This window comes from Eurosta solidaginis, unplaced genomic scaffold (genome assembly GCF_040869045.1).
Source record: "Eurosta solidaginis isolate ZX-2024a unplaced genomic scaffold, ASM4086904v1 ctg00001129.1, whole genome shotgun sequence".
NCBI lineage: Eukaryota > Metazoa > Arthropoda > Insecta > Diptera > Tephritidae > Eurosta > Eurosta solidaginis.
Window position 1 is genome coordinate 387,139 of NW_027136952.1, and position 14,168 is coordinate 401,306.

The window sequence follows — 14,168 nt, forward strand, 5'->3', positions numbered from 1 at the left end:
ATAACTATCTCAAAAATTATCGCTCTGATGCAAACAACTGATGAGTTATCTACTTAAATATGATGAACAAAACGACTTACGTATTTTAAACATGCTAACCTTTAGCCCGGTAAGCAAATTAAAAAAAAAAACGCAATATGTAGGCTACACGAGAACGGAGACGTCGAGTAACCAAAACAAATGCGTTAAACAAATTCGTACACGTTATTTATCAATTTAACTCTAGAAATAAAGGATATACAACGAGAAACAACATTTGACAACCTTTAAACAGTTTTAATAACTATCTCAAAAATTGTCGCTCTGATGCAAACAACTGATGAGTTATCTACTTAAATTTGTTGAACAAAACGACTTACGTATTTTAAACATGCTAACCTTTAGCCCGGTAAGCAAATTAAAAAAAAAACGCAATATGTAGGCTACACGAGAACGGAGACGTCGAGTAACCAAAACAAATGCGTTAAACAAATTCGTACACGTTATTTATCAATTTAACTCTAGAATTAAAGGATATACAACGAGAAACAACGTTTGACAACCTTTAAACAGTTTTAATAACTATCTCAAAAATTGTCGCTCTGATGCAAACAACTGCTGAGTTATCTACTCAAATTTGATGAACAAAACGACTTACGTATTTTAAACATGCTAACCTTTAGCCCGGTAAGCAAATTAAAAAAAAAAACGCAATATGTAGGCTACACGAGAACGGAGACGTCGAGTAACCAAAAGAAATGCGTTAAACAAATTCGTACACGTTATTTATCAATTTAACTCTAGAATTAAAGGATATACAACGAGAAACAACGTTTGACAACCTTTAAACAGTTTTAATAACTATCTCAAAAATAATCGCTCTGATGCAAACAACTGATGAGTTATCTACTTAAATTTGATGAACAAAACGACTTACGTATTTTAAGCATGCTAACCTTTAGCCCGGTAAGCAAATTAAAAAAAAAACGCAATATGTAGGCTACACGAGAACGGGGACGTCGAGTAACCAAAACAAATGCGTTAAACAAATTCGTACACGTTATTTATCAATTTAACTCTAGAATTAAAGGATATACAACGAGAAACAACGTTTGACAACCTTTAAACAGTTTTAATAACTATCTCAAAAATTATCGCTCTGATGCAAACAACTGATGAGTTATCTACTTAAATTTTAACCTTTAACCTTTAGCCCGGTAAGCAAATTAAAAAAAAACGCAATATGTAGGCTACACGAGAACGGAGACGTCGAGTAACCAAAACAAATGCGTTAAACAAATTCGTACACGTTATTTATCAATTTAACTCTAGAATTAAAGGATATACAACGAGAAACAACGTTTGACAACCTTTAAACAGTTTTAATAACTATCTCAAAAATTGTCGCTCTGATGCAAACAACTGATGAGTTATCTACTTAAATTTGTTGAACAAAACGACTTACGTATTTTAAGCATGCTAACCTTTAGCCCGGTAAGCAAATTAAAAAAAAACGCAATATGTAGGCTACACGAGAACGGAGACGTCGAGTAACCAAAACAAATGCGTTAAACAAATTCGTACACGTTATTTATCAATTTAACTCTAGAATTAAAGGATATACAACGAGAAACAACGTTTGACAACCTTTAAACAGTTTTAATAACTATCTCAAAAATTATCGCTCTGATGCAAACAACTGATGAGTTATCTACTTAAATATGATGAACAAAACGACTTACGTATTTTAAACATGCTAACCTTTAGCCCGGTAAGCAAATTAAAAAAAAAAACGCAATATGTAGGCTACACGAGAACGGAGACGTCGAGTAACCAAAACAAATGCGTTAAACAAATTCGTACACGTTATTTATCAACTTAACTCTAGAATTAAAGGATATACAACGAGAAACAACGTTTGACAACCTTTAAACAGTTTTAATAACTATCTCAAAAATTATCGCTCTAATGCAAACAACTGATGAGTTATCTACTTAAATTTGATGAACAAAACGACTTACGTATTTTAAACATGCTAACCTTTAGCCCGGTAAGCAAATTAAAAAAAAAACGCAATATGTAGGCTACACGAGAACGGAGACGTCGAGTAACCAAAACAAATGCGTTAAACAAATTCGTACACGTTATTTATCAATTTAACTCTAGAATTAAAGGATATACAACGAGAAACAATGTTTGACAACCTTTAAACAGTTTTAATAACTATCTCAAAAATTATCGCTCTGATGCAAACAACTAATGAGTTATCTACTTAAATATGATGAACAAAACGACTTACGTATTTTAAACATGCTAACCTTTAGCCCGGTAAGCAAATTAAAAAAAAAACGCAATATGTAGGCTACACGAGAACGGAGACGTCGAGTAACCAAAACAAATACGTTAAACAAATTCGTACACGTTATTTATCAATTTAACTCTAGAATTAAAGGATATACAACGAGAAACAACGTTTGACAACCTTTAAACAGTTTTAATAACTATCTCAAAAATTATCGCTCTGATGCAAACAACTGATGAGTTATCTACTTAAATATGATGAACAAAACGACTTACGTATTTTAAACATGCTAGCCTTTAGCCCGGTAAGCAAATTAAAAAAAAAAACGCAATATGTAGGCTACACGAGAACGGAGACGTCGAGTAACCAAAACAAATGCGTTAAACAAATTCGTACACGTTATTTATCAATTTAACTCTAGAATTAAAGGATATACAACGAGAAACAACGTTTGACAACCTTTAAACAGTTTTAATAACTATCTCAAAAATTGTCGCTCTGATGCAAACAACTGATGAGTTATCTACTTAAATTTGATGAACAAAACTACTTACGTATTTTAAACATGCTAACCTTTAGCCCGGTAAGCAAATTTAAAAAAAAAAACGCAATATGTAGGCTACACGAGAACGGAGACGTCGAGTAACCAAAACAAATACGTTAAACAAATTCGTACACGTTATTTATCAATTTAACTATATAATTAAAGGATATACAACGAGAAACAACGTTTGACAACCTTTAAACAGTTTTAATAACTATCTCAAAAATTATCGCTCTGATGCAAACAACTGATGAGTTATCTACTTAAATTTGATGAACAAAACGACTTACGTATTTTAAACATGCTAACCTTTAGCCCGGTAAGCAAATTAAAAAAAAAACGCAATATGTAGGCTACACGAGAACGGAGACGTCGAGTAACCAAAACAAATGCGTTAAACAAATTCGTACACGTTATTTATCAATTTAACTCTAGAATTAAAGGATATACAACGAGAAACAACGTTTGACAACCTTTAAACAGTTTTAATAACTATCTCAAAAATTATCGCTCTGATGCAAACAACTGATGAGTTATCTACTTAAATATGATGAACAAAACGACTTACGTATTTTAAACATGCTAAGCTTTAGCCCGGTAAGCAAATTAAAAAAAAAACGCAATATGTAGGCTACACGAGAACGGAGACGTCGAGTAACCAAAACAAATGCGTTAAACAAATTCGTACACGTTATTTATCAATTTAACTCTAGAATTAAAGGATATACAACGAGAAACAACGTTTGACAACCTTTAAACAGTTTTAATAACTATCTCAAAAATTATCGCTCTGAAGCAAACAACTGATGAGTTATCTACTTAAATTTGATGAACAAAACGACTTACGTATTTTAAACATGCTAACCTTTAGCCCGGTAAGCAAATTAAAAAAAAAACGCAATATGTAGGCTACACGAGAACGGAGACGTCGAGTAACCAAAACAAATGCGTTAAACAAATTCGTACACGTTATTTATCAATTTAACTCTAGGATTAAAGGATATACAACGAGAAACAACGTTTGACAACCTTTAAACAGTTTTAATAACTATCTCAAAAATTGTCGCTCTGATGCAAACAACTGATGAGTTATCTACTTAAATTTGATGAACAAAACGACTTACGTATTTTAAACATGCTAACCTTTAGCCCGGTAAGCAAATTAAAAAAAAAAACGCAATATGTAGGTTACACGAGAACGGAGACGTCGAGTAACCAAAACAAATGCGTTAAACAAATTCGTACACGTTATTTATCAATTTAACTCTAGAATTAAAGGATATACAACGAGAAACAACGTTTGGCAACCTTTAAACAGTTTTAATAACTATCTCAAAAATTGTCGCTCTGATGCAAACAACTGATGAGTTATCTACTTAAATTTGATGAACAAAACGACTTACGTATTTTAAACATGCTAACCTTTAGCCCGGTAAGCAAATTAAAAAAAAAACGCAATATGTAGGCTACACGAGAACGGAGACGTCGAGTAACCAAAACAAATGCGTTAAACAAATTCGTACACGTTATTTATCAATTTAACTCTAGAATTAAAGGATATACAACGAGAAACAACGTTTGACAACCTTTAAACAGTTTTAATAACTATCTCAAAAATTATCGCTCTGATGCAAACAACTGATGAGTTATCTACTTAAATATGATGAACAAAACGACTTACGTATTTTAAACATGCTAACCTTTAGCCCGGTAAGCAAATTAAAAAAAAAACGCAATATGTAGGCTACACGAGAACGGAGACGTCGAGTAACCAAAACAAATGCGTTAAACAAATTCGTACACGTTATTTATCAATTTAACTCTAGAATTAAAGGATATACAACGAGAAACAACGTTTGACAACCTTTAAACAGTTTTAATAACTATCTCAAAAATTATCGCTCTGATGCAAACAACTGATGAGTTATCTACTTAAATTTGTTGAACAAAACGACTTACGTATTTTAAGCATGCTAACCTTTAGCCCGGTAAGCAAATTAAAAAAAAACGCAATATGTAGGCTACACGAGAACGGAGACGTCGAGTAACCAAAACAAATGCGTTAAACAAATTCGTACACGTTATTTATCAATTTAACTCTAGAATTAAAGGATATACAACGAGAAACAACGTTTGACAACCTTTAAACAGTTTTAATAACTATCTCAAAAATTATCGCTCTGATGCAAACAACTGATGAGTTATCTACTTAAATTTGATGAACAAAACGACTTACGTATTTTAAACATGCTAACCTTTAGCCCGGTAAGCAAATTAAAAAAAAAAACGCAATATGTAGGCTACACGAGAACGGAGACGTCGAGTAACCAAAACAAATGCGTTAAACAAATTCTTACACGTTATTTATCAATTTAACTCTAGAATTAAAGGATATACAACGAGAAACAACGTTTGACAACCTTTAAACAGTTTTAATAACTATCTCAAAAATTATCGCTCTGATGCAAACAACTGATGAGTTATCTACTTAAATTTGATGAACAAAACGACTTACGTATTTTAAACATGCTAACCTTTAGCCCGGTAAGCAAGTTAAAAAAAAAACGCAATATGTAGGCTACACGAGAACGGAGACGTCGAGTAACCAAAACAAATGCGTTAAACAAATTCGTACACGTTATTTATCAATTTAGCTCTAGAATTAAAGGATATACAACGAGAAACAACGTTTGACAACCTTTAAACAGTTTTAATAACTATCTCAAAAATTATCGCTCTGATGCAAACAACTGATGAGTTATCTACTTAAATATGATGAACAAAACGACTTACGTATTTTAAACATGCTAACCTTTAGCCCGGTAAGCAATTTAAAAAAAAACGCAATATGTAGGCTACACGAGAACGGAGACGTCGAGTAACCAAAACAAATGCGTTAAACAAATTCGTACACGTTATTTATCAATTTAACTCTAGAATTAAAGGATATACAACGAGAAACAACGTTTGACAACCTTTAAACAGTTTTAATAACTATCTCAAAAATTATCGCTCTGATGCAAACAACTGATGAGTTATCTACTTAAATTTGATGAACAAAACGACTTACGTATTTTAAACATGCTAACTAACCTTTAGCCCGGTAAGCAAATTTAAAAAAAAACGCAATATGTAGGCTACACGAGAACGGAGACGTCGAGTAACCAAAACAAATGCGTTAAACAAATTCGTACACGTTATTTATCAATTTAACTCTAGAATTAAAGGATATACAGTTTTAATAACTATCTCAAAAATTATCGCTCTGATGCAAACAACTGATGAGTTATCTACTGAAATTTGATGAACAAAACGACTTACGTATTTTAAGCATGCTAACCTTTAGCCCGGTAAGCAAATTAAAAAAAAAACGCAATATGTAGGCTACACGAGAACGGAGACGTCGAGTAACCAAAACAAATGCGTTAAACAAATTCGTACACGTTATTTATCAATTTAACTCTAGAATTAAAGGATATACAACGAGAAACAACGTTTGACAACCTTTAAACAGTTTTAATAACTATCTCAAAAATTATCGCTCTGATGCAAACAACTGATGAGTTATCTACTTAAATTTTAACCTTTAACCTTTAGCCCGGTAAGCAAATTAAAAAAAAAACGCAATATGTAGGCTACACGAGAACGGAGACGTCGAGTAACCAAAACAAATGCGTTAAACAAATTCGTACACGTTATTTATCAATTTAACTCTAGAATTAAAGGATATACAACGAGAAACAACGTTTGACAACCTTTAAACAGTTTTAATAACTATCTCGAAAATTGTCGCTCTGATGCAAACAACTGATGAGTTATCTACTTAAATTTGTTGAACAAAACGACTTACGTATTTTAAGCATGCTAACCTTTAGCCCGGTAAGCAAATTAAAAAAAAAAACGCAATATGTAGGCTACACGAGAACGGAGACGTCGAGTAACCAAAACAAATGCGTTAAACAAATTCGTACACGTTATTTATCAATTTAACTCTAGATTTAAAGGATATACAACGACAAACAACGTTTGACAACCTTTAAACAGTTTTAATAACTATCTCAAAAATTATCGCTCTGATGCAAACAACTGATGAGTTATCTACTTAAATATGATGAACAAAACGACTTACGTATTTTAAACATGCTAACCTTTAGCCCGGTAAGCAAATTAAAAAAAAAAACGCAATATGTAGGCTACACGAGAACGGAGACGTCGAGTAACCAAAACAAATGCGTTAAACAAATTCGTACACGTTATTTATCAATTTAACTCTAGAATTAAAGGATATACAACGAGAAACAACGTTTGACAACCTTTAAACAGTTTTAATAACTATCTCAAAAATTATCGCTCTGATGCAAACAACTGATGAGTTATCTACTTAAATATGATGAACAAAACGACTTACGTATTTTAAACATGCTAACCTTTAGCCCGGTAAGCAAATTAAAAAAAAAACGCAATATGTAGGCTACACGAGAACGGAGACGTCGAGTAACCAAAACAAATGCGTTAAACAAATTCGTACATGTTATTTATCAATTTAACTCTAGAATTAAAGGATATACAACGAGAAACAACGTTTGACAACCTTTAAACAGTTTTAACAACTATCTCAAAAATTATCGCTCTGATGCAAACAACTGATGAGTTATCTACTTAAATATGATGAACAAAACGACTTACGTATTTTAAACATGCTAAACTTTAGCCCGGTAAGCAAATTAAAAAAAAACGCAATATGTAGGCTACACGAGAACGGAGACGTCGAGTAACCAAAACAAATGCGTTAAACAAATTCGTACACGTTATTTATCAATTTAACTCTAGAATTAAAGGATATACAACGAGAAACAACGTTTGTCAACCTTTAAACAGTTTTAATAACTATCTCAAAAATTATCGCTCTGATGCAAACAACTGATGAGTTATCTACTTAAATTTGATGAACAAAACGACTTACGTATTTTAAACATGCTAACCTTTAGCCCGGTAAGCAAATTAAAAAAAAAACGCAATATGTAGGCTACACGAGAACGGAGACGTCGAGTAACCAAAACAAATGCGTTAAACAAATTCGTACACGTTATTTATCAATTTAACTCTAGAATTAAAGGATATACAACGAGAAACAACGTTTGACAACCTTTAAACAGTTTTAATAGCTATCTCAAAAATTGTCGCTCTGATGCAAACAACTGCTGAGTTATCTACTCAAATTTGATGAACAAAACGACTTACGTATTTTAAACATGCTAACCTTTGGCCCGGTAAGCAAATTAAAAAAAAAACGCAATATGTAGGCTACACGAGAACGGAGACGTCGAGTAACCAAAAGAAATGCGTTAAACAAATTCGTACACGTTATTTATCAATTTAACTCTAGAATTAAAGGATATACAACGAGAAACAACGTTTGACAACCTTTAAACAGTTTTAATAACTATCTCAAAAATTATCGCTCTGATGCAAACAACTGATGAGTTATCTACTTAAATTTGATGAACAAAACGACTTACGTATTTTAAGCATGCTAACCTTTAGCCCGGTAAGCAAATTAAAAAAAAAACGCAATATGTAGGCTACACGAGAACGGAGACGTCGAGTAACCAAAACAAATGCGTTAAACAAATTCGTACACGTTATTTATCAATTTAACTCTAGAATTAAAGGATATACAACGAGAAACAACGTTTGACAACCTTTAAACAGTTTTAATAACTATCTCAAAAATTATCGCTCTGATGCAAACAACTGATGAGTTATCTACTTAAATTTTAACCTTTAACCTTTAGCCCGGTAAGCAGATTAAAAAAAAAACGCAATATGTAGGCTACACGAGAACGGAGACGTCGAGTAACCAAAACAAATGCGTTAAACAAATTCGTACACGTTATTTATCAATTTAACTCTAGAATTAAAGGATATACAACGAGAAACAACGTTTGACAACCTTTAAACAGTTTTAATAACTATCTCAAAAATTGTCGCTCTGATGCAAACAACTGATGAGTTATCTACTTAAATTTGTTGAACAAAACGACTTACGTATTTTAAGCATGCTAACCTTTAGCCCGGTAAGCAAATTAAAAAAAAAAAACGCAATATGTAGGCTACACGAGAACGGAGACGTCGAGTAACCAAAACAAATGCGTTAAACAAATTCGTACACGTTATTTATCAATTTAACTCTAGAATTAAAGGATATACAACGAGAAACAACGTTTGACAACCTTTAAACAGTTTTAATAACTATCTCAAAAATTATCGCTCTGATGCAAACAACTGATGAGTTATCTACTTAAATATGATGAACAAAACGACTTACGTATTTTAAACATGCTAACCTTTAGCCCGGTAAGCAAATTAAAAAAAAAACGCAATATGTAGGCTACACGAGAACGGAGACGTCGAGTAACCAAAACAAATGCGTTAAACAAATTCGTACACGTTATTTATCAATTTAACTCTAGAATTAAAGGATATACAACGAGAAACAACGTTTGACAACCTTTAAACAGTTTTAATAACTATCTCAAAAATTATCGCTCTGATGCAAACAACTGATGAGTTATCTACTTAAATTTGATGAACAAAACGACTTACGTATTTTAAACATGCTAACCTTTAGCCCGGTAAGCAAATTAAAAAAAAAACGCAATATGTAGGCTACACGAGAACGGAGACGTCGAGTAACCAAAACAAATGCGTTAAACAAATTCGTACACGTTATTTATCAATTTAACTCTAGAATTAAAGGATATACAACGAGAAACAACGTTTGACAACCTTTAAACAGTTTTAATAACTATCTCAAAAATTATCGCTCTGATGCAAACAACTGATGAGTTATCTACTTAAATTTGTTGAAGAAAACGACTTACGTATTTTAAACATGCTAACCTTTAGCCCGGTAAGCAAATTAAAAAAAAACGCAATATGTAGGCTACACGAGAACGGAGACGTCGAGTAACCAAAACAAATGCGTTAAACAAATTCGTACACGTTATTTATCAATTTAACTCTAGAATTAAAGGATATACAACGAGAAACAACGTTTGACAACCTTTAAACAGTTTTAATAACTATCTCAAAAATTATCGCTCTGATGCAAACAACTGCTGAGTTATCTACTCAAATTTGTTGAACAAAACGACTTACGTATTTTAAAAATGCTAACCTTTAGCCCGGTAAGCAAATTAAAAAAAAAGCAATATGTAGGCTACACGAGAACGGAGACGTCGAGTAACCAAAACAAATGCGTTAAACAAATTCGTACACGTTATTTATCAATTTAACTCTAGAATTAAAGGATATACAACGAGAAACAACGTTTGACAACCTTTAAACAGTTTTAATAACTATCTCAAAAATTGTCGCTCTGATGCAAACAACTGATGAGTTATCTACTTAAATTTGTTGAACAAAACGACTTACGTATTTTAAACATGCTAACCTTTAGCCCGGTAAGCAAATTAAAAAAAAAACGCAATATGTAGGCTACACGAGAACGGAGACGTCGAGTAACCAAAACAAATGCGTTAAACAAATTCGTACACGTTATTTATCAATTTAACTCTAGAATTAAAGGATATACAACGAGAAACAACGTTTGACAACCTTTAAACAGTTTTAATAACTATCTCAAAAATTATCGCTCTGATGCAAACAACTGATGAGTTATCTACTTAAATTTGATGAACAAAACGACTTACGTATTTTAAACATGCTAACCTTTAGCCCGGTAAGCAAATTAAAAAAAAAAACGCAATATGTAGGCTACACGAGAACGGAGACGTCGAGTAACCAAAACAAATGCGTTAAACAAATTCGTACACGTTATTTATCAATTTAACTCTAGAATTAAAGGATATACAACGAGAAAAAACGTTTGACAACCTTTAAACAGTTTTAATAACTATCTCAAAAATTGTCGCTCTGATGCAAACAACTGCTGAGTTATCTACTCAAATTTGATGAACAAAACGACTTACGTATTTTAAACATGCTAACCTTTAGCCCGGTAAGCAAATTAAAAAAAAAAAAAGCAATATGTAGGCTACACGAGAACGGAGACGTCGAGTAACCAAAAGAAATGCGTTAAACAAATTCGTACACGTTATTTATCAATTTAACTCTAGAATTAAAGGATATACAACGAGAAACAACGTTTGACAACCTTTAAACAGTTTTAATAACTATCTCAAAAATTATCGCTCTGATGCAAACAACTGATGAGTTATCTACTTAAATTTGATGAACAAAACGACTTACGTATTTTAAGCATGCTAACATTTAGCCCGGTAAGCAAATTAAAAAAAAACGCAATATGTAGGCTACACGAGAACGGAGACGTCGAGTAACCAAAACAAATGCGTTAAACAAATTCGTACACGTTATTTATCAATTTAACTCTAGAATTAAAGGATATACAACGAGAAACAACGTTTGACAACCTTTAAACAGTTTTAATAACTATCTCAAAAATTATCGCTCTGATGCAAACAACTGATGAGTTATCTACTTAAATTTGATGAACAAAACGACTTACGTATTTTAAACATGCTAACCTTTAGCCCGGTAAGCAAATTAAAAAAAAAACGCAATATGTAGGCTACACGAGAACGGAGACGTGGAGTAACCAAAACAAATGCGTTAAACAAATTCGTACACGTTATTTATCAATTTAACTCTAGAATTAAAGGATATACAACGAGAAACAACGTTTGACAACCTTTAAACAGTTTTAATAACTATCTCAAAAATTGTCGCTCTGATGCAAACAACTGATGAGTTATCTACTTAAATTTGTTGAACAAAACGACTTACGTATTTTAAGCATGCTAACCTTTAGCCCGGTAAGCAAATTAAAAAAAAAAACGCAATATGTAGGCTACACGAGAACGGAGACGTCGAGTAACCAAAACAAATGCGTTAAACAAATTCGTACACGTTATTTATCAATTTAACTCTAGAATTAAAGGATATACAACGAGAAACAACGTTTGACAACCTTTAAACAGTTTTAATAACTATCTCAAAAATTATCGCTCTGATGCAAACAACTGATGAGTTATCTACTTAAATATGATGAACAAAACGACTTACGTATTTTAAACATGCTAACCTTTAGCCCGGTAAGCAAATTAAAAAAAAAACGCAATATGTAGGCTACACGAGAACGGAGACGTCGAGTAACCAAAACAAATGCGTTAAACAAATTCGTACACGTTATTTATCAATTTAACTCTAGAATTAAAGGATATACAACGAGAAACAACGTTTGACAACCTTTAAACAGTTTTAATAACTATCTCAAAAATTGTCGCTCTGATGCAAACAACTGATGAGTTATCTACTTAAATTTGTTGAACAAAACGACTTACGTATTTTAAACATGCTAACCTTTAGCCCGGTAAGCAAATTAAAAAAAAAACGCAATATGTAGGCTACACGAGAACGGAGACGTCGAGTAACCAAAACAAATGCGTTAAACAAATTCGTACACGTTATTTATCAATTTAACTCTAGAATTAAAGGATATACAACGAGAAACAACGTTTGACAACCTTTAAACAGTTTTAATAACTATCTCAAAAATTATCGCTCTGATGCAAACAACTGATGAGTTATCTACTTAAATTTGATGAACAAAACGACTTACGTATTTTAAACATGCTAACCTTTAGCCCGGTAAGCAAATTAAAAAAAAAAAACGCAATATGTAGGCTACACGAGAACGGAGACGTCGAGTAACCAAAACAAATGCGTTAAACAAATTCGTACACGTTATTTATCAATTTAACTCTAGAATTAAAGGATATACAACGAGAAAAAACGTTTGACAACCTTTAAACAGTTTTAATAACTATCTCAAAAATTGTCGCTCTGATGCAAACAACTGCTGAGTTATCTACTCAAATTTGATGAACAAAACGACTTACGTATTTTAAACATGCTAACCTTTAGCCCGGTAAGCAAATTAAAAAAAAAAAAGCAATATGTAGGCTACACGAGAACGGAGACGTCGAGTAACCAAAAGAAATGCGTTAAACAAATTCGTACACGTTATTTATCAATTTAACTCTAGAATTAAAGGATATACAACGAGAAACAACGTTTGACAACCTTTAAACAGTTTTAATAACTATCTCAAAAATTATCGCTCTGATGCAAACAACTGATGAGTTATCTACTTAAATTTGATGAACAAAACGACTTACGTATTTTAAGCATGCTAACATTTAGCCCGGTAAGCAAATTAAAAAAAAACGCAATATGTAGGCTACACGAGAACGGAGACGTCGAGTAACCAAAACAAATGCGTTAAACAAATTCGTACACGTTATTTATCAATTTAACTCTAGAATTAAAGGATATACAACGAGAAACAACGTTTGACAACCTTTAAACAGTTTTAATAACTATCTCAAAAATTATCGCTCTGATGCAAACAACTGATGAGTTATCTACTTAAATTTGATGAACAAAACGACTTACGTATTTTAAACATGCTAACCTTTAGCCCGGTAAGCAAATTAAAAAAAAAACGCAATATGTAGGCTACACGAGAACGGAGACGTGGAGTAACCAAAACAAATGCGTTAAACAAATTCGTACACGTTATTTATCAATTTAACTCTAGAATTAAAGGATATACAACGAGAAACAACGTTTGACAACCTTTAAACAGTTTTAATAACTATCTCAAAAATTGTCGCTCTGATGCAAACAACTGATGAGTTATCTACTTAAATTTGTTGAACAAAACGACTTACGTATTTTAAGCATGCTAACCTTTAGCCCGGTAAGCAAATTAAAAAAAAAAACGCAATATGTAGGCTACACGAGAACGGAGACGTCGAGTAACCAAAACAAATGCGTTAAACAAATTCGTACACGTTATTTATCAATTTAACTCTAGAATTAAAGGATATACAACGAGAAACAACGTTTGACAACCTTTAAACAGTTTTAATAACTATCTCAAAAATTATCGCTCTGATGCAAACAACTGATGAGTTATCTACTTAAATATGATGAACAAAACGACTTACGTATTTTAAACATGCTAACCTTTAGCCCGGTAAGCAAATTAAAAAAAAAACGCAATATGTAGGCTACACGAGAACGGAGACGTCGAGTAACCAAAACAAATGCGTTAAACAAATTCGTACACGTTATTTATCAATTTAACTCTAGAATTAAAGGATATACAACGAGAAACAACGTTTGACAACCTTTAAACAGTTTTAATAACTATCTCAAAAATTATCGCTCTGATGCAAACAACTGATGAGTTATCTACTTAAATTTGATGAACAAAACGACTTACGTATTTTA